The sequence below is a fragment of the Nicotiana sylvestris genome, chromosome 11 (genome assembly GCF_000393655.2).
Source record: "Nicotiana sylvestris chromosome 11, ASM39365v2, whole genome shotgun sequence".
Lineage (NCBI taxonomy): Eukaryota > Viridiplantae > Streptophyta > Magnoliopsida > Solanales > Solanaceae > Nicotiana > Nicotiana sylvestris.
This window is the reverse complement of record NC_091067.1, coordinates 19,636,768-19,659,040: the sequence shown is the minus strand read 5'-3', so window position 1 is coordinate 19,659,040 and position 22,273 is coordinate 19,636,768.

Sequence of the window (22,273 nt, the reverse complement as noted above, 5' to 3'; positions counted from 1 at the left end):
TAAAGTACAATTTGTTTTTGTATTTTTTCAAGTTTATGAGAAATACATAAACTAAAATTTATATATATATTTTGTGATTTTTCTTTTTGCAACAAAATAAGGTAAAATAGTTAAAATAGCTATACTAGACCCAATTTCACATATTCACGCTAAAAATGTGAAAATTCTCGGGGAGGGTCAAAAATCACGTGCTTACAGCTGCCCCTCTTTGACTGGAAACACGAAGAGTTTTCCGACAAAGAACGACTAGACGTGTTTTTGACCCGACCATTACTTGGACGGACTACACTTAAGGAAAGGGAGGGAATGTGACCGAGCCCTGGTATCTGAGCTGCCTACATATCCTTGGTTATACAGGAATCAGGCCACGTGTAGTTCGGGAATGAGAGAGATGGTAGAGTGTACCGAGGTGAAGAGCCGATCGAGGTGCCGTTCCGTTGAGGTTCCGGTCCGCGGTCCTGCCATTACAACAAAAATGAAAACTGAAAAAGACTAACTAAGCCTATCAGCTACTAGTTACAAGGATTCCTATCTCTTAAGTCTTCTGAAACTTGGTCTTGAGTCTTGAATGGTGCTTCATACAGACTTTGGATTTGAACCTTGATACTTGCTAGTTGTAGGCGCTAGTTCTTGAGCAGATCACATCTGTTCTCCACTTCCGTGCTTTGGATTCATTCATTTTTCTTCTTTTTTCTTCTTTTTTGTTTTTTTGTTTTTGTGACTAGCTTTTGTTGACCCTCTCAGACTGTTGACTCGCATTCTTGGGGCGAGCTTCTTGTTGCTTCTATCTTGGATTGAGTGCTGGGGATTTTTGTTGTAGCCTTCTGCCTTCCAATGGGTTACGGCTTGACTTTGAACGATCCCGCTGTTCTACAGGCGGACCCCTAACTTCTTCAATCTTTGACATATAACAATCTTCTGCTCTACAGGCAGGCCCCTGACAATCAAAACAAACAAAACAAACAAAATTTCCTAACCCAGTTTGCACTGGGAAGGTTTGTGAGTCGTTAGCAAAATCGTAGCCCACTGATACTACTGATGCAGTGCTGAGAGTGAACTAAACACTAGATTAGGATGTATTCCCTTGTTATACAGGTGGGCGCCTAACTTCAATGCTTGAAATGTAAGGACTGAAATGTATTCCTCTGTTCTATGGGCGGGCTCCCAACTTCAACACTTGTAATGAAAAAGACTGAAATGTATTCCTCTCGTTATCCTAGGAGAAGGTTCATCAGACTAGGTCATTTTTTGTTTTTTGGTTATCTTAGGAGAAAGATTCATCAGACTAAGATTTTGATCCTAGGAGAAGGTTCGTCAGACTAGGTCTCTATCTTAGGAGAAAAATTCGTCAGACTAAGATTTTGATCCTAGGAGAAGGTTCATCAGACTAGGTCTTGTTTGTTTTTGGTATCTTAGGAGAAAGATTCATCAGACTAAGATTTTGATCCTAGGAGAAGGTTCGTCAGACTAGGTCTCTATCTTAGGAGAAAAATTCATCGGACTAAGATTTTGATCCTAGGAGAAGGTTCATCAGACTAGGTCATTTTTTGTTTTTGGTTATCTTAGGAGAAAGATTCATCAGACTAAGATTTTGATCCTAGGAGAAGGTTCGTCAGACTAGGTCTCTATCTCAGGAGAAAAATTCATCGGACTAAGATTTTGATCCTAGGAGAAGGTTCATCAGACTAGGTCATTTTTTTTTTGGTTATCTTAGGAGAAAGATTCATCAGACTAAGACTTTGATCCTAGGAGAAGGTTCGTCAGACTAGGTCTCTATCTCAGGAGAAAAATTCATCGGACTAAGATTTCGATCCTAGGAGAAGGTTCATCAGACTAGGTCATTTTGTTTTTTTTGGTTATCTTAGGAGAAAGATTCATCAGACTAAGATTTTTTTTTTTTTTTTATCTTTAACAACCACTTAGAAGGAAATGCATCTCCTACGGGTGAAACTGAAACTAGAACTTAGGAGGAAATGCGTCTCCTAGGGGGTAAAACTTAAATTAGGAGGAAATGCGTCTCCTATGGGTAAAACATAAACTTAGGAGGAAATGCGTCTCCTATGGGTAACACTAACTTAGGAGGAAATGCATCTCCTATGGGTAAGACTCAAACAAACTTAGGAGGAAATGCGTCTCCTATGGGTAAAAACTAAACTTAGGAGGAAATGCATCTCCTATGGGTAAAGCTAAACAAACCTAGGAGGAAATGCATCTCCTATGGGTAAAGACGTGGAATGTATTCCCTTATTATACAGGTGGGCGCCTAATGGTAAAGACACAAAATGTATTCCCTTGTTATACAGGTGGGTGCCTAGAATATGAAATGCACAGACAAAAGTATTCCTCTCGTTATTCAGGTGGGCGCCTGGTTAAACTAAGACATAAAAGTATTCCTCTCATTATACTGGTGGGCGCCTGGTTTTAAAACTTGAAATAAAAAGACTGAAACCAACATATCCTATTTAAGGGCGGATGAACCCAACAGATCCTATTTGAGGTGGGTGACCTTGAACAGAAATGAAAAGACAGAAAATGTATTCCTCTCGTTATTCAGGTGGGCGCCTGTCTAAACTAAGACATAAAAGTATTCCTCTCGTTATACAGGTGGGCGCCTGGTTTTAAAACCTGAAATAAAAAGACTGAAACCAACATATCCTATTTAAGGGCGGATGAACCCAACAGATCCTATTTGAGGGCGGATGAACCCGACATATCCTATTTGAGGGCGGATGAACCCGACAGATCCTATTTGAGGGCGGATGGACCCAACAGATCCTATTTGAGGGCGGATGAACCCGACATATCCTATTTGAGGGCGGATGAACCCGACAGATCCTATTTGAGGGCGGATTAACCCAACAGATCCTATTTGAGGGCGGATGAACCCCACATATCCTATTTGAGGGCGGATGAACCCGACAGATCCTATTTGAGGGCGGATTAACCCAACAGATCCTATTTGAGGGCGGATGAACCCGACAGATCCTATTTGAGGGCGGATGAACCCAAAATATCTTTAAGACTTGAAAATGCCTTACCTCGAATACTTGCTGGGGGTTGGGATGAATTTTCCTTTTCTACCTTCCCCATTTTTATTATTATTCTTTTTTTTATTTTTTTTTATTCCTTTTTTGTTTTGTTTTTGCATAGCTTCTTCCTTCAAAGACTACCTCCCTTGATTTACTTACCTGTTGGGGGGTAAAATGTTATCAGCTGGGGGTACCTGACTTCCAGAAAATTTTCTAAATGGAAGGAAAATTTTCTGCCCCAGTTTGATAATATCCCTTGTGGCATGCGTTTCTGCCTCAATGCCATTTCCCTTACCTGTTTCAAATCAAACAAAATTGTTAGTTTAAAACATGGTGGTTGGTTGTGATACTCCTGCTGGGATGGTTTTCCCTTTCTCCCTCCTTGCTCTGTGTTCCACAACTTGTTGGGGATGATATTATGTGCTGGGGATAATCCCTTCCTGATGGGGGATATCCCTCTTCTTTGTGGCATAGCTTGGAAACTGGCATTTCCCCGACCTTTTAGTCTAGTATGGATTTCGCCAAATCATGTTCACTGCTTTCCTCGCTTTGTTCATGGGCCTTGGCTTTGAGGTTTATAACCTTGGGTTTGACAAGTATATCTCTCTTGACGCCCGTCAATCCTTTTGTCAATTCCCTTTGCTGGGGATATCTTTTTTGACACTGGCCTCGCGCTTGTTCCTCGCTGACTATACCATTTGGATATACTAGTCAGATCTCATCTTGGAAAGCTGATGGCATATTTTGAAGTCATTTCATACTTGTTCTGACCGGACAGACTCTATTGGGGAAATTTTTTATGAAAGGAGAAAGATAACAGAAACAAAATAAAAGACAAAGGAAACGATGACTCTTTTACAAAGGAAACTAAAAATAAAACCCTATCAAATGCAGATACTGACTCTAATGGCCATGACATGCATATGGGGCCTATCCTCTGCCGTCAATCATCTTTTAAGATCTTCCATTGGCGATTCCCCCTCTGATTCTCAATCTTATTCGACTTGTAGTGCCCGAAGGGTTTTCACTATCAAGTCTCTCTCATTTTGGTTTTCTCTCAGCTTTCATCGCCTTATGGTGCCTGTGAAGGTTTTCACCGATAAGACTCTCTCATTTGTATCACTTTCCAGCTGGGGATTTGGAGTGTCGCCGGTATGACTCTTTCTGCTGGAGATTAGAGTCCTTTCTGCTGTGGAACAGAATGTTATGTTCGCCGGTAAGACTCTTCATTTGTCTGACTTGGCATCTTTTGAAGACTGATCGGAAGGTCTTTCTTTGGACCGTAATGTGGGTTTTGGATAGGGCTAGAAAGAAAGGGTATTAAAGGCTCAAAAATGCATTAATTTTGGGTTATTAATTACAACCTTCGGAATTAGATTTATTTACATCAAACGCAACTTTTGCCCCAGTTTCTTGCTTGGGGATATTTTAATTGATTTTTTTCATTTTTCAAAACTATGACCGAGCCGTGAAGCGCCTACGTATCCTCTTTGAGGAATCAGGTCAAACGTAGTTCCCAATTCCTCTTTTTCATTTGATTTTTTTTTGTTATCACTTTTCTCTTTTCCTTTCTCATTTCTCCTTTCTTTTTGTCGTTTTTTTTCTTTTTCTTTTATTCTTCTTTTTCCATTTTGTTGTTTTTTTTCTTTCTTTTCTCTTACCTGCCATGCTTGCGTATTTTATTCGCTGCTACTAATTCCGAACGAGGGGTATGAAAGAAAATAAATAAGGCTCAAAGGGCTAACGAAGGATAAAGTGTTTGGGTAGCAGAACAAAATGCCTTCGTCATTCCAGTCTTCAAAACATGCCAAGTGCAAACAACACACTTTAAATTTGTAGTCTCTTCTGATGGTGCTGGACTTGACAATTATGTTAAACATTTTATTTTTCCTTTGTCATTTCTAAGCACCGTTGGGCGACACTCTCATTATCATGACCGACCTTCATGCCAATTTGGCGAACCTTGCTTTTAACGGTTTTCTTTGTGCTTAACTTGCCCCAGTTCCACATGACTCGGGCTCTGAATAATCTCAAATCGTCCTTATTTTCTTTAAATGGTCGGATCGCCTTTCCAGGGTTTTATGATTAACTTTAAAGACTAGGCCCAAAGTGTGTGCGCATGTCATGTTCCTAGAATCGGCATCGAATGAAATGATAAAAGGACTAAACAAAAGACGACTGGAACTAACAAAAGACCGGACTTTGTATTTAGACTACCGGTGAAAAACAACCAGAATAAAATCCTAACACAAACTGGACAAAATTTAAACAAACTGCTATGACAAAATGGAAAGATAAGAAGGTTTGACACATGACAAAATCCCAATTACAACCTTAATAATCCGAACAACAGAAATGACCACAAAATAAGCCACCACAAGCTTCTCTCTTGCTGACCAAGGAACGAAGCGTCCTCCCCAAAAAATTGGCATCTTAGCCACTGAGCTTTGCATCAATACTGCCAAGACCATTACCCGCTTCAACATCGTCACCCTCTGTCGACAAGTTCTCGATAGGGTTCGAGTGCTCCATGTCACTGTTATTGATCACAATCCGCCCTTCTTGGATCATTCTTTCTATTTCTCTTTTCAAATCCCGACAACTTTCAACATTGTGCCCCTGGGCATTGGAATGGTATTCACACCTTTTAGAAGGGTCAAAGCTTCTTGCACGTGGGTCCACACGATTTGGAGGAATAGGTGCAATCATGTCATGATTCTTTAACTTCTCAAATAAGCTTTCATAGGACTCTCCTATTGGTGTAAAATTATCTTTCAACCTTTGCTCCCCATTATACCACTGGCTTGGATGTGGGTTATAGGGCATCTGAAAATTTTGTGGAGACTTCTGGGGATTTTGTGATGCTCGTGCTCGCCTCCTGGGGTATTTTGGTGGCTGGACAACATACTGAGGTGGAGCGACAGAGTATTGAGCGTCCTGAGGTGGATAGTACTGCTCAGGGGAGCCATAGAAAACCTGAGGAGGCTGCTCATACCTTCGAGATGTTCTCCTGGGACCTCTTCTAGACCCTGATGTCATCATGATTTCTTCAATCTCCTCATTTGTGTCGCTAAGATTATCTGACTCAACCCGGACAGCCTGAGTTGCGGCCTTAAGAACAGCTTGACTTATAATTTTGCCTGTCTTAAGACCATTCTCTACCATTTCTCCAATTTTGATTGCTTCCGAGAAGGTTTTGCCAACTGCGGACACCATGTTTTGAAAGTAATCTGGCTCTTGCGCTTGAAGGAAGACAGTAATTAGCTCGTGGTCATCCATGGGTGGCTTAACTCGAGCTGCTTGCTCTCTCCATTTTATGGCATATTCCCTGAAACTTTCACTTGGTTTCTTCTTCAGGTTTGAAAGGGAAATGCGGTCTGGGGGAATGTCGATGTTGTATTGGAACTGTCTGACAAAGGCCTGCGCCATGTCATCCCAGACATACCAGCGAGACGTGTCTTGATCCATAAACCATTCAGAGGCTACTCCCGTAAGGCTTTCCACAAAATAAGCCATCAACAATTTTTCATTTCTTCCTGCCCCTCTCAGTTGATTGCAATACCTTTTCAGGTGGGCTATGGGATCTCCATGTCCATCGTACTTTTCAAATTTTGGAGTCTTGAAACCAGGCGGCAAGTGGACATCGGGGAATATACATAGATCTTTGAAGGCAACACTCTTTTGGCCTGCCAACCCTTGCATGTTCTCCAACCATTGTTCTAAGCTTTTCACTCTTCGGGTCATTTCTTCCTGTACCATCTTTCGGGCAGGCTTCTCAGTTTTTGCAGCAAGATCAAACGAGTACGAGTGGTACTCAGGAGAGTGGTACTGCTCTTGTTGTGTCGCAAATTGTGACTCATGACGAGGAACCTTCCCACTCTGAGTCTCTGGAGCACTTGTAACAGCTTCGACGTTAGTTGTCATTTTCTTTGAGGCACAAACCAACCACCTCAACTTTCTTCACAATTCAAAACCAAATATGTTAGAATGGACTCAGCCGGTCCTTATTATTATCAATATATATATATATATATTTATTTATTACCTTTGGTTTTCCTTTTTTTTCTTTTTTTTCTTTTTCATTTTTTTTTGTTGTGGTCGAATCTTATGGAGATTGCCTACGTATCATGACCCCGCATGAATCAGACCTTGCGTAGTTCGGACCAATAAAAATAAACAATAATGAACATTTTTTCTTTTCACTTTCATATTAAAACAAACTGGGTTTCAAAGGTTTAAAGATGACCTACAAACTTGAAAATCAAACAACCCACCTATTTTAATCAAAAGGTTTACAAACTTCAAAACAAATGGCCAACTTCCTTCTTCCATTTGCTAATTTTAACCAAATGGTTATTTTTGCGAATGTGGCCCTTTCCAACTCTCACATGAATTTTGAGGCCGAGGAGGATTATTTTGACACTTTAAAACTTGTCCATTCTTTTATGAAAATAACCTTTCGACAACTGAAAGATACTCTAAGGCTATTTCGGCAAGAACGGTTTAAGACGCGGCCGAAGCTGGCTCGGCTTATTATGACAAAAGACGGCATTCACATGACCGCTGACTCTTTGATTTTTTTTTTTCCAAATTACAATAAAAGACTTGGCGTTGTAAACACGGCCCTTCAGCGCCTCGGGGACGAAGATTTATAAGGCTGTGTGGGTCAACTTAGACCAAAAATTCTAAACATGACCCGAAGGTGGCTATTTATGCAAAGTCGGCCTTCCGGCGTCCCTTTCGAGAACATTCGGCTATGTCTTGATAAAACAACGTCACCTGACTTCTTTATGACAAAATTAAAATTTGACATATATTTTTTATTTATTTGTTTTTTGGCTATTTTAGCAAAAGGTGGGTTGGACATCACCCGACTCATTTATGACAAGATTAAAATTTTTGATTTTTAGCTATTTTAGCAAAAGGTGGGGTTGGACCCGATGAGGGTTGCCTACGTATCTCACACCCGGTGAGAATCAAACCCGCGTAGTTCGGGCAAATAAACTATTTTTGAGAGGACCCTTTTCCATTTCTATTTTTCTTTATTATTATTCTTCTTTCACAACAATCAAATAGACTATTATTCTATTATTTTTCATTTATAACGAACAAACGAATTAACGAAAAACATAAAACATTCCTTCTTTTTGAGAAGGTGGGGGTTGGACCCGATGAGGGTTGTCTACGTATCTCACATCCGGTGAGAATCAAACCCGCGTAGTTCGGTCAAAAGAACTACTTTAAAAGAAGAAATGAAGCATTTTTTTTTATTTTCCTTTTTTTTAAAAGAAACACTTCTAAGATATATTTTTTGAATTTTCATTTGCTCTTTTTTTTTATTCTAAAGAAGAAAAAGAAAATATTTTTTGAAATTTTACCTTTAATAAAAGAAATGCTTCTAAAATGTTTTTTTTTAAATTTTGAATTTTCTTTTCAATTTTTGAAAGAGGAATCAAAATATTTTCGGATTTGTTTTTCTATTTTATCTTTTTGAATTCTGAACTTTCTTTTGAATTTTTTTTGGATTATATATATATATTTTGGAACAAATAATAAAATCACATTCAACGCCGGACTCTTTTTATTTTTATTTCTGGCATTTTCATAGACAAACAAAATAAAATAAAACATTTTTTTTAAAAAAACAAACTCTTTTTCATTTTCATTTAATGACAAAACAAACTATTTTCTTTAATATTTAAAAAAAACAGACAGAACAATGATGATTTTCTTTTTATTTTCCCTTTGCTTTTAATATAACAAACTAACAAGACATTTTTTTCATTTTCAAAATTTCGGCAGAGTTTCGACTCTACTCGGACTTCTATGCTGTTATTTTCTCCTTTTTTTCATGATTTTCTTATATGTGGAAAATGATGACAATATACAAAATCTTTTGAATTTTCATGCTTTGTTTTTATTTGTATTATTATTTTTTTATATTTAATATTTCTTTCAAAAAAATGTGGCATGGGAGACATAATAATTTCCAAGACTTCTTGGATTCCGCAAATGCTCCCCATGCGCTTTTCCTTACATATGAAGCGTGGGGGACATATGGGAATTCCAAGACTTCTTGGATTCCACAAATGTTTCCCATGTGCTTTCCCAAAAAGCAAGCGTGGGGGACATAGGGAATTCCAAGGCTTCTTGGATTCCACAAATGTTCCTCATGCTTTGATTAAAATAACATCATGCTGGAAACGACCAAATGACCCATTCGCCCTTGACTGAATACAACATGTAGCACATAGGATGCCATAAGCTGGTCTATTATTTTCAGGTTGCTTGTCCTAGACGGACCCAACCCCTGTGTTGAGTCCCCTAAGTCAAATGCACATGATGCAAATAAACGTTCCTACTAGGGATCCGGCATGTGGCTTTGTTATACTAAGTTCAAAAACCTGGGTCGGTGTTCTAGACAGTGTACCCGAGCGGACAACTCGAGCTGAGGAAGGAGCTCCTTTCCGGGAACCAAAAGGCCAGCCGGCTTAGAAACTTTCCGAGCCTCTTTTATTTAGGGTATGACACTAACAGAATAGGGAGTCTCAACCAGTAAGCACATCCCCGGAGGTAAGAAGAGAAGGGTTTCGGCACAGTTTATATACAATTCAGATAATATCAAAGCGGTAAAAGACAACATTTAGTATGTTATGTCAAAACATGCAATATATATCGGATAATAAAGCCAAATATAACAATTATTCTAAGCTTGAATCCTTGAGCCCTGAACCAGTGGTTCTGGGTTTAATTTCCAGCAACGGTTTTGTCATACTGGGTTTATAACCTGGGTATACGTTCTAGACTGTGTACCCGAGCGGACAACTCGAGCCGAGGAGGGGGCTACGTACCGGGGACCCGCGAGATCGTCCGGCTTTGTAACTTGTCCGACCTCTTTCTTATTTCAGGTATTGACACTAACAGAATAGGGAGTCTCGTCCAGCGAGCTTCTCCCCGGAGGTAAGGAGAGAAAGGTTTCAGCACAATTTATATGTACAGTTCAAATAATATCAAAGCGGTAAAAGCAGCATTTAGCACATTAGGCTCAAAACATGTAATAAAATCAGATAATAAATAAAGCCAAATAATAACAATTATTCTAAGCTCGAATTCTTAACCCTGAACCAGTGGTTCTGGGTCATAGTCCCCAGCAGAGTCGCCAGAGCTGTCACACCTCCTTTTTCCGCACCCGAGGGGCGCAGGGGAGTTTTTTCCAATTAAAGGACAATCGAAAGGGGATTGGTTTAATTATTTCAGAGTCGCCACTTGGGAGATTTAGGGTGTCCCAAGTCACCAATTTTAATCCCGAATCGAGGAAAATAATGACTCTATATTACAGTCTGCGTACCAGAAATCTAGATAAGGAATTCTGTTAACCCGGGAGAAGGTGTTAGGCATTCCCGAGTTCCGTGGTTCTAGCACGGTCGCTCAACTGTTATATTTGGCTTGATTATCTGATTTTAAATACAATATGAACTTATGTGCAAATTTTATCTTTTAACCGCTTTATTATTATTGTTTTTACAAGAATGTGAACATCGCTTAAAATATATCTTTGGACTGTGTCACATGAAATGCACCCACAATCCGAAACATATTTTATTTGATGTTTTAGGATTTGGATTTGGGTCGCATGAAATGCACACCCGAGTTTAAGAAAATTAAATTATTAAAGACGCGCCTAAAGCAACTAGCGCATTATTATTTTGCGGAGGCCGTGAAATTCGCTAAACAACCCTCCTGAATTCTAAGTAATTTAAACAAGTATTTACTGAGGGCCCCACAATTTGTGTTTTTATTCGGCGAGGCTCATCTCATTCTTATTTTTTTAAAGGGAATTTGCAACGTCATGGAAATGCATCTCGTACCGCGTCACAGTCAATGTACCCGTGATTAGAGACACATTTCGATTCCGTTGAGATTTGGATTTGGGTCACATAAATGTGCACCCGAGTTTAGGGAGATAACATTATTAACGGCGCGCCTAAAGCAACTAGCGCATTGTTATTTTTTGGTAGGGCCGTGAAATTTGCTAAACGGCCCGTCCCGGAATCTAAGTATTTAATACATATATTTTGTGAGGGCCCCGCAATCTGTACATTTTTTCCGACGAGGCTCGTCTCATTTTATTTATTTTTATTATTATTTTTTATTCATTTTTTTTAATTATTTATTTATTTTTAAAGGATGCCATTTCTACGCCTTTAACAATACTAAAACTTGCGGCCTCCGTACAACTAAAATCTCATAACTCGTCAAGATTTAATAAAAGAAGTTAGGCGAATGAGTGTTTCGGGCGTAGTAACAACAGGTACTAATTAATTTTGTCCAAATAAACTAAGACAATGAAGGGACGAGCGAATCAACGTCAAGCTGTGTCTTAGGACTGCTAATACAACTAAATCAAACGACATCAAGTAAACAATAATAACATAACCCATAAATGAACTAAAATGCATACGGTGAAACATGGGCAGAAAATTATCATATCAATCGATATATTGCAACTTCGAACATTGAACGTAAAATTTCTTTATCTAATACAGTGAGGCTTACTAACCTGAACAGACAGAAACGAATAGAACCAGGGACCAAACCTCTACATCGACTTCAACGGACGGACTCGACGCGCCGGACCTCGACGAACAAAACAACCTCACCGGACTGAAGCAACGGCTGAGCTACTCAGCAACGCAGCGACGCAGCAACAGCTGCTGTATTTTTCGACGCAGCAACTGTTGCGTGAAGCTGCAACAAAGGGGTCGTTGGACAGTTGACGACGAGGGGTGGTTGGACGACGCAGCAGCGATGGCTGCTGCTTGACGAGTCGTCGATGGATGCTGCTGGGGTTCGGACGGTGGTAAGGCGATGAGGAGTTGGGCTGCGGCGATGGGTTGTCGCTGTTGGTCGGGGTGCTGGGGTGACAGTGACGACGACGGAGAAAACTGGTGGTTGACGGACAGTCGGTCGTCGACTGGTGAGGCTAGTCGGAGGTGGGTTTTGGTAGGTGTTTGGACGTGGTTTTGCTGGTTTTCGTTGTGAGGGTGACGGAGGGAATGGTAACGGGCAGTAGGGTTTTGGGTGTTTGTTGACGGGGTCGAACGGTGGTGATGCTTGGTCGACGGGGGGAGCTCGCAACGGGTTGACGACGATGGTTATGGACTGGTTTGGGTAACCATGGTGGTTTGTCGAGAGTGATGGAGGAGGAGGGTGGTCGACGGACTGGGTGTGGGTAGGTTTGGTCGTGGGTTTTTTGTAGTGACGGGGTGGTGTTTGGGATGGTTTTGGCGTTGGGCAGGTGGTGTGACGACGAGGGGGGGTGCTAGGACTGGTCGGAGGTGGTCGGGAATGTGATGGGTTGAGGAGGGTGGTCTGTTGGTTTTCTTCTTGACGATGGGGGAGTCCGGGAATGTCTAGGGTTTTGCTTCTTCTTCTTTTATGAAGAAGAAGCGTGAACAGTGGTCCGTTTTCAAAAAATTTCCCCCGTCCCTTTTTGTTCGTTCCGTGTTTTGTAATGCTTTGCCCATGAAAATGAGCCCCACGCGTGGTGGGGTTCGAGGCATATGTCCCCCACGCGTGGTGGGGTTCCCCACGTGTCCTGGACACGGTTTATTATGGGCTCGGTCCGAAAATTAGGCCTAAAACCGGGTAGTTTAAACCCGAATATTATTCTTTTGCCAGGACCCGAGAAATAGGAACACGTTGCTTAACTAGTCCTATGTAAGCAAAATAACTACCAAAAATAAGACTAGTATTTAAACAAAACTATCTCTTTTTAAATATTTTTTTAAAGATTTAAAATAGCTACAAAATATTAATGAAACTATTTTTTTTGTAATTTTCGTTTTTCTTAAATATTAAGATAAAATATGAAGTAATATTTTTTGTATTTTTCAAAGTTAAAATGACTATAGAATATTAATAAAAAACTATTTTTTGTAATTTTCGTTTTTAATAAAGACAAAATATAAAGTAATATTTTTTGTATTTTTCCAAAATTAAAATGACTACAAATCATTAATAGAATTATATTTTTTGTATTTTTCGAATTTTATATAAAGTACCAAAATAAAGTACAATTTGTTTTTGTATTTTTTCAAGTTTATGAGAAATACATAAACTAAAATTTATATATATATTTTGTGATTTTTCTTTTTGCAACAAAATAAGGTAAAATAGTTAAAATAGCTATACTAGACCCAATTTCACATATTCACGCTAAAAATGTGAAAATTCTCGGGGAGGGTCAAAAATCACGTGCTTACAGCTGCCCCTCTTTGACTGGAAACACGAAGAGTTTTCCGACAAAGAACGACTAGCCGTGTTTTTGACCCGACCATTACTTGGACGGACTACACTTAAGGAAAGGGAGGGAATGTGACCGAGCCCTGGTATCTGAGCTGCCTACATATCCTTGGTTATACAGGAATCAGGCCACGTGTAGTTCGGGATGAGAGAGATAGTGAAGTGTACCGAGGTGAAGAGCCGATCGAGGTGCCGTTCCGTTGAGGTTCCGGTCCGCGGTCCTGTCATTACAACAAAAATGAAAACTGAAAAAGACTAACTAAGCCTATCAGCTACTAGTTACTATTCTGGGAAGGCCGTGAGATTTGCTAAATGGCCCGCCCTGGGAACTAAGTACTTTGATATATACATTTAACGAGGGCCCCGCAGCTTGTGCATTTTGTTTGTCGAGGCTCGTCTCATCTTTATTTTTGAAAGGATATCCTATAGTGGCTACATTTCTTGTTACGTTTGTCTCTACTAATGAAAGCAAAAATGATCCTACTTAATTACATGCTTGCTGGTTGTTTATAGAGGGATTCCAAATGCTTTCGCAAAATCAGAAGCATGGCCACGTACACAGGCAGCCTATCGAATATTATGGGCCCAAACCCAGCCCACGCAGTATCGGCTGGGCCTGGGCCACTGCTTTTCCGATGGAAGCCTGCTTGGTTCGTTCGATTTGGGCTCAACCTTCGTGAGGTTGAGAAATGTAGACTTGTGCTATTTGTTCTAAAGGCATGGTTTGCCAGTTATAATGAGGCAGTTTATCAAAAGGAAATGAAATTAACTAACAATGGATAGTTTTCATACTTAACATGCATTAAGGATATGCTAATCACAAACATAGCTAAAGTCTAAGATATAACCTACTGCCCTGTGAATTCTACCAGCCTATATACACAATATGATATCAAGTTACCATACATTGACATTTCCCTATGTATGAGGGCTACCTCCAGTATCCAAGCAAAAATGTAAACTATTATACATCACATGATATTCAATATACAGGCTATGTATGAAAATAAACATCTTCAACTCTTCTCTTTTGTATTCATGCTCAACTTTCAAGTTATATTGACAATGTATTAGTCGTGTACCTGGTATAGAAAAGAAAAAGAAGAAGGAGAATGATCAGCCGAGTAGTATGCAACAAACACAGCAACAGCAGCAAACAGAAGCACACTCAGTCGAACAGCCCCAAACCAGTAACAGTAAAAGAAACAACCCAAGAAAACAGACCCAAGCTCTACAACAATTTAAGAGAAAACCCGATTTCAATTCCAGAAAATCAAACAGCAACAGCCCAAAGAAATCAATAAGAATAACCAGTTGCAACAGTTGCTTAAAACCAAAGCAATATTCCCAGAGTGAACTGATGAACAATATTCAGCCAACAAAGAATTGGATACTACCAAACTGAAAGTCCAGCAGTGCCAACCGTACACAAACTAGCGCGAGAAGTAGTGACGTCTGATTCTTGTTACACACTAAAAAGCAAAGACAAGTTAAGGCTCTTTGATGTAAAGCTTAACCTAAAAATGCAAACCTTAACCCTCTTCTTTTCCGAAAAACTTCAGCTATTTTTTCCAAGTGTTTTTCTTCAACCCTTTCTTTGTCCTAAACAGACCTATTTATAGGAAGAAAATGGCAAGCACCAAGCTGCCTTGATCCCCTCACTTCTTTCCTGCCCATAACTTCTTTTAAAAACTAATCAAAAGTATTCCCCATACCCATCTATTTGACAGCCTTCTAACATGTGTCTTTCTGCCCAAAGGTATGGGCAGTCCTTTTGTTTAATCAGCCCCATGCTACCAAGTTTGGTTCCCCATTATTACATTAGTTTAATCCTAATTCAGTACCATATTTGTCAGCTCACTTAAACTAATCATTTCTATTCTTTTTTTACACCCAAATTACCCTTGTTAGCCCCCTGGTTATCACTGTCTTGCCCTGCTTCTATAGCAGGAAATTTGAACTTCTGAAAATTCATTTTCCAGCTGCCCTAGACTGAATTTCTTAGTTGTTTGTAATGCAGTTACAAACTAATTTCACACAATGTCAAGCATCCAACTAACCTCAAAGTTCGATCAATCATGTGAAGTTAATCAGAACATTTGAACATTCAGTCATAGAAAACTAATCAACGACGTTTATCAAATCGACTATACTAATTATAACATGGAATAATCAGTCGATTAATCAAACAACACGAACGGGGTCCCAAATGACTTCAAACAACTTTGCACAACACTGGGAGGCTATACGAATTATCATACTCGACGAATAATCTAATCGAACATGTATCTTACCATACATATTTAACAACAAACAGAAGAACAATCGACCAAATAAACGGCCTTACAAAGACGGAAGGAATTGAAAGAAAATATCAGAAATACCAAACAAACATAACAAAACATGCTAACAAACTCAATCAATATTCAAACAAAACTAGAAAAGAAAACGAAAACTTACTGTGAAGGCTCAAACAAAGGACGACCCAGGTCTGAACTAGATTTGACCATTTGAGGCCGAACAAACTTTAATCGGGGTGTTCTCGACCGAGAACACCTTGATTAAGGTCTATTAGACCTCAACCCTTTATTAAAACTGGCCGGATTCCCCAGGTTCTTGTGTTCTAGGGTTTGAATCTTCAGATTTGGGATTTTTGGATTTGTGGGTAGATTCGGACCAAACCAAGCTTGGTTTCGTCACGAGGGAGGTTAGGGGGTTTTCCAGTGTGAATCTGGGGTGGTTTGGTGTAGATCTGGGTTTGGTCTCGAACCTTCAAATCAAGATTTGAGATGGAGGAGTGTGATTCGAGGTACATGGTTGGTAGATTCGTGTTCAGGGTGGTTGGATGTATCGGGGGTGTTGTTTTGGTAGTCACCAACGTCCTTGCCGCCGGCTTTACAGTGAAGGTGAAGGGTGGCGGCTAGGGTTTGGGATATTAGGGTTGGTCTCTGGAGATGATGAAGCCGGGGGGTGTTCGGATAGGGGGCGGGGTAGCAAGGTTGGTCTTTATATATGTTTTAAAGGTTTAGATCCTGGCCGTTGGTTCAAGTGAGATCTATGGCCAGGATCTATTCATTTAGGAAGGACGACGTCGTTTAGGTGGAAAGGTGGGTGAGACCGGGTAGGGAAATGGATCGGATCAGATTAACGGGTCTTAGGGGAGGGCCTGGATCCATTGGATCAATGGGATTGGACAGCTCAGATCAAACGCCCTGAAACGACGTCGTTGTGGTTAAATGAGCGGGCTGATCGGGACCGTTCATCTGAATCATATCAACGGATCAAAACAAAGGTGCCGATACGACGTCGTTTGGGGCCGTGCTTGGGCAGCCTAGGTTGGGCTGGGTCTGTTTTTGGGCCTAATTTTTGGGGTCCAAACCGATTTTAACCCAACTCTTTTCTCTTCTTTAACTACCAAAATTAACTAAACTCCTAAATAAATTATAAAAATAAAAATAAAATTACACACATATTGGTTAACACCCATAATAATTAACACACAGTTTAACATTAAATAAAAATCACTCAATGACAAAAACATATATTTTTGATTTCCTTTTTCTCTTGGAGTAACTTCCGTGAAGCAAAAATCACGTGCTTACACTCCTGAGTTGAAAGAGTTGAAGGATCAGTTGTAGGAAGTGCTTGATAAGCCTTTTATTCGACCTAGTGTATCACCTTGGGGTGCTCCTGTCTTGTTTGTGAAGAAAAAGGATGGTTCTATGCGTTTGTGTATTGATTATTGCCAGTTGAACAAAGTGACAGTTAAGAACTGTTATCCTTTGCCTCGTATTAATGATCTGTTTGACTAGCTTCAGGGCGCATGGGTGTTTTCTAAGATTGATTTACGCTCAGGTTACCATCATTTGAAGATTCGGGAGCCAGATATCCCAAAGACTACTTTCAGGACTCAGTATGGTCATTACGAGTTCCTTGTTATGTCATTTGGGTTGACCAATGCCCCAACAACTTTTATGCATTTGATGCATAGTGTGTTCCGACCATATCTTGACTCGTTCGTTATTGTCTTTATTGATGATACTCTGGTGTATTCCCGGAGTCGGGAAGATCATGAGCAACACCTGAGGATTGTGCTTCAGACTCTGAGAGAGAAGAAGTTATATGCTAAGTTCTCAAAATGTGAGTTTTGGTTGGATTTAGTGGCATTCTTAGGCCACATGGTATCGAGTGAGGGTATTCAGGTGGACCCGAAGAAGATAGAGGCCGTGCAGAGTTGACCCAGACCATCCTTAGCTACAAAGATCCGCAGTTTCCTTGGTTTGGTGGGTTACTACCATCATTTTGTGGAGGGGTTTTCATCGATTGCAGCCCCCATGACCAGGTTGACCCCGAAAGGTGCTCCGTTTCAGTGGACAGAGGAGTGTGAGGCGAGCTTTCAGAAGCTCAAGACAGATTTGACCACAACCCTAATTTTGATACTGCCTATAGATTCAGGGTCTTATACAGTCTATTGTGACGCCTCGAGAATTGGCCTCGGAGCAGTGTTGATGCAGGACGGTAGGGTGATTGCCTACGCGTCCACACAGTTTAAGATACATGAGAAGAACTACATTGTTCACGACCTTGAGTTAGCTGCCATTGTTCACGGCCTGAATATTTGGCGCCATTATTTATATGGTGTTCCCTGTGAGATTTATACTGACCATCGGAGCTTGCAGCACTTGTTCAAGCAAAAGGATCTAAATTTGCGCTAGAGGATGTGGTTAGAGTTGCTAAAGGACTATGATATCACTATTTTGTATCACCCGGACAAGGCCAATGTGGTGGCCGATGCTTTGAGTCGCTGGGCAGAAAGTTTGGGGAGTTTGACTTATTTACCAACATCGGAGAGGCCTATGGCGATGGATGTTCAGGCCTTAGCCATCCAGTTTGTGAGATTGGATCTGTAGGAGCCTAGTCGGGTTCTAGCTTGCGTGGTTTCTCGGTTTTCCTTATTTGATCATATCAGGGAGCGACAATATGATGACCCTCATTTGCTTGTCCTCAAGGACAAGGTTTAGCACGGTGATGCCAGATATGTGACTATTGGTGATGATGGGGTATTGAGGATGTTGGGTCGGATTTGTGTACCCAATGTTAATGGGCTTTGAGAGTTGATTCTAGAGGAGGCCTATAGTTCGCGGTATTCTATCCATTCGGGTGTTGCGAAGATGTATCAGGATTTGAGACAGCACTATTGGTGGAGGCGGATGAAGAAAAATATAGTTGGATTCGTAGCTCGGTGTCTCAACTATCAGTAGGTGAAGTATTAGCACCAGAGACCGGGTGGGTTGCTTTAGCAGATAGAGACTCCGGAGTGGAAGTGGGAGCGGATCACCATGGACTTTGTAGTTGGGCTCCCACAGACGTTGGGGAGGTTTGATGCTATTTGGGTTATTGTGGATTGGCTGACCAAGTCCGCTCACTTTATTCCTATGTGTACTACTTATTCCTCGGAGTGGTTAGCGAAGATCTATATCCGGGAGATTGTTCGTCTACATGGTATTCCGGTTTCCATCATTTCAGATAGAGGTACTCAGTTCACATCACGGTTCTGGAGGGCCGTTCAACATGAGTTAGGTACTCGGGTAGAGTTGAGTACAACATTTCACCCTCAGATGGACGGATAGTCCGCACGCACTATTCAGATTCTTGAGGATATTCTCCATGTGTGTGTGATTGAGTTTGGAGGGTCTTGGGATCAGTTCTTGCCATTGGCTGAGTTTGCTTATAACAACAGCTATCAGTCCAGCATTCAGATGGCACCATATGAGGCTTTATATGGGAGACGGTGTAGATCCACGATGGGTTGGTTTGAGTCGGGTGAGGCCAGATTATTGGGCACAGACTTAGTTCAGGATGCTTTGGAGAAGGTTAAGGTGATTCAGGATAGACTCCGCATAGCCTAGTCTAGACAGAGAAGTTACGCAGATCGGAAGGTTCGTGATGTTTCCTATATGGTTGGAGAGCGGGTTCTGCTTCGGGTATCGCCTATGAAGGGCGTTATGAGATTTGGAAAGAAAGGGAAGTTGAGTCCGAAGTTTATTGGCCCTTTTTAGATATTAAGGCATGTTGGGGAGGTTGCTTATGACCTTGCCTTACCTCCCAGCTTGGCAGCAGTTCATCCGGTATTTCATGTTTCGATGCTCCGGAGGTATCACAGTGATCCGTTGCACGTGTTGGATTTCTGTTTAGTCCAGTTGGACAAGGATCTATCTTATATTGAGGAGCCAGTGGCAATATTGGACAAGCAGGTTAGAAAGTTGAGGTCAAAGAACATTGCTTCGGTAAAGGTTCAGTGGCGGGTCCAGCCAGTTGAGGAGGTGACCTGGGAGACCAAGCGGGATATTCGCAGCCGTTACCCTCATCTTTTCACAACTTCAGGTAAGTCTCTAGGAGGATGTGATGAACCGGCTGGTCATCTTAAGAATTAACGCCCCGATCCCTTATTAACTTCTTTCCCCAAGTTTATTTTAGCTATTTTAATTTGCCGGGATGTTCGGTTTTGAGTTTCGGAGAGTTTTGGGACACTTAGTTCCTAAATGAGAGCTTAAGTGTTGGAAAGTTGATCGTAGTTGGAACAATGTGAAGACGGCCTCGGAATGGAAATTTTATGGTTCTGTTAGCTCCGTTGGGTGATTTCGGGGTTAGGAGCGTGATCGGAATGTGTTTTGGAGGTCCGTAGCTAATTTAGGCTTGAAATGCCGAAAGTCGAATTTTCGAAGTTTCCGGTCCGATAGTGAGATTTTGATTCAAGGGTCAGAATGGAATTTTGTAAGTTGGAGTAGCTCAGTAGTGTTGAATGTGTCGTGTGTGCAAAATTTCAGGTCATTCGGGAAAGGTTTGATAAACTTTTTGATTGAAAGCATTTTTTTGAGAATTTTGGAGTTCTTAGGCTTAAATCCATAGTTAATTCGAGGTTTTGATGTTGTTTTAGGGTTTTTAAGGATTGGTACAAATTTGAATAAGGTATTAGGTGATGTTTGTGCTTTTGGTTGAGGTCCCGGGGGCCTCGGGGTGATTTCGGATGGTTGACGGGAAGTTTGAGAAATGGTTGCAGCTGCTGTATTTTTGCTGCTTCTGATATTTTCGCATCTGCAGTTTGGGGACCGCAGATGCGGCACCACAGAAGCGGCTAAGAGGCCGCAGAAGCGAAATTGAGGGAGGTTAGCAGATTCCGCAGATGCGAGGGATAATTCCACAGAAGCGGAATCACACCCGCGAGTTGAAGACCGCAGGTGCGAAAATTGGCCATTTAATGAAAAGTTGCAGATGCGACTAAGTCTCCGCAGAAGCGGGACTGCATCAGGGTCGCAAATGCGGAAATCACTGGGCAGAACATATAAATAATTGCCTTCGCAAATTTGAGTGATTCTTTCACCATTTTCATCCGGGTTTGAAGCTTTGAAGAGATAATTTTGAGAAAAACAAAGGGGAATCACTTGGAGGTAATATCCTTGACTTCATAACTCGTTTTATGTGATTAAAGACCTAATTAGTGGTGAGAAATTTGGGAAAAAATGGTTAATTAGGGCATGAGTTTAAGAGGCCTTTAAATGAGGATTTGATGGGTCACTTGGACTCTGATTTCAGTGTTCTTGTTATGGATAGACTCGTGAGAGTATGAGGTTTCTGAAAATGTAAATTTCATCCGATTTTGAGACGTGGGCCCGAGGGATATTTTGGTCATTTTATATAATTTCGTGCATTAGCTTAGACTTTAATTGTAGAATCAGTTACTTGAAGTGTTATTTACATTATGCAATTGAATTGGATAGATTTGGGCCATTTGGAGTCGAGTACTCATGGCAAAGAAGTGATGTCGGATTGATTTTGAGCTGGTTCGAGGTAAGTGGCTTGTTTAACCTTGTATGGGGGACCTTCCCCCTTAGGATATGACATATTTGATAATTAAAATGCCTTGTAAGTGAGGTGACGAGCGCGTACTTGAGCTAATTTTTGAGAATTCAATTTTTTTTAACTATTTCAATTGAATTCTTTTTCCTGTTTTATTCTACTTGTGAATTCAACCTGTTGCTAGTTTATAAAAGCATGTTTAGTTGATTTAATTGCCTATTTGCTTAAACTGCCTTAATTGCTTTACATGAAGCATGTTAGGCTAGAATTAACTGTTTACTTGGTACGAAATTTTGCATTTAATTGAGTATTCTTGTGTTGCTTCTATGTGTTTTTAATTTGGGACTACGAGACGGCATCCCGGGAGATCCCCTATATGTATTTATGATCTGGACTGAGGTGCGGGATACCAAAAGATCCCTGGCACGTATATTGAGGATATAAGAGATCCTCGGGATACCAAGAGATCCCTAGCATATATTGAGGATACCAAGAGATCCTCGGGATACCAAGAGATCCCTAGCATATATTGAGGATACCGAGAGATCCTCGGGATACCAAGAGATCCCTAGCATATATTGAGGATACCGAGAGATCCTCGGGATACTAAGAGATCCCTAGCATATATTGAGGATACCGAGAGATCCTCGGGATACCAAGAGATCCCTAGCATATATTGAGGATATCGAGAGATCCTCGGGGATACCAAGAGATCCCTAGCATATATTGAGGATACCGAGAGGTCCTCGGGATACCAAGAGATCCCTGACATATATTGAAGGTACTAAGAGATCCTTGGGATACTGTGAGATCCCCAGTTACTTCCTTGTGGTTTGCCTTCATCTCTGTTTCCGTTATTGTACTCTTATTATCCTGTGTAGATTCTTACTGTAGATTCTCAATTGTACTGCTTATCTTATCCTGTCATTTATATATATATATATATATTTAATCTTAGTAGGGCCCTGACCTTCCTCGTCACTACCCAACCGAGGTTGGGCTTGGCACTTACTGAGTACCGTTGTGGTGTACTCATGCCTATTTTGCGCAAGTTTTTCATGTGCAGATACAGGTACTTCTAC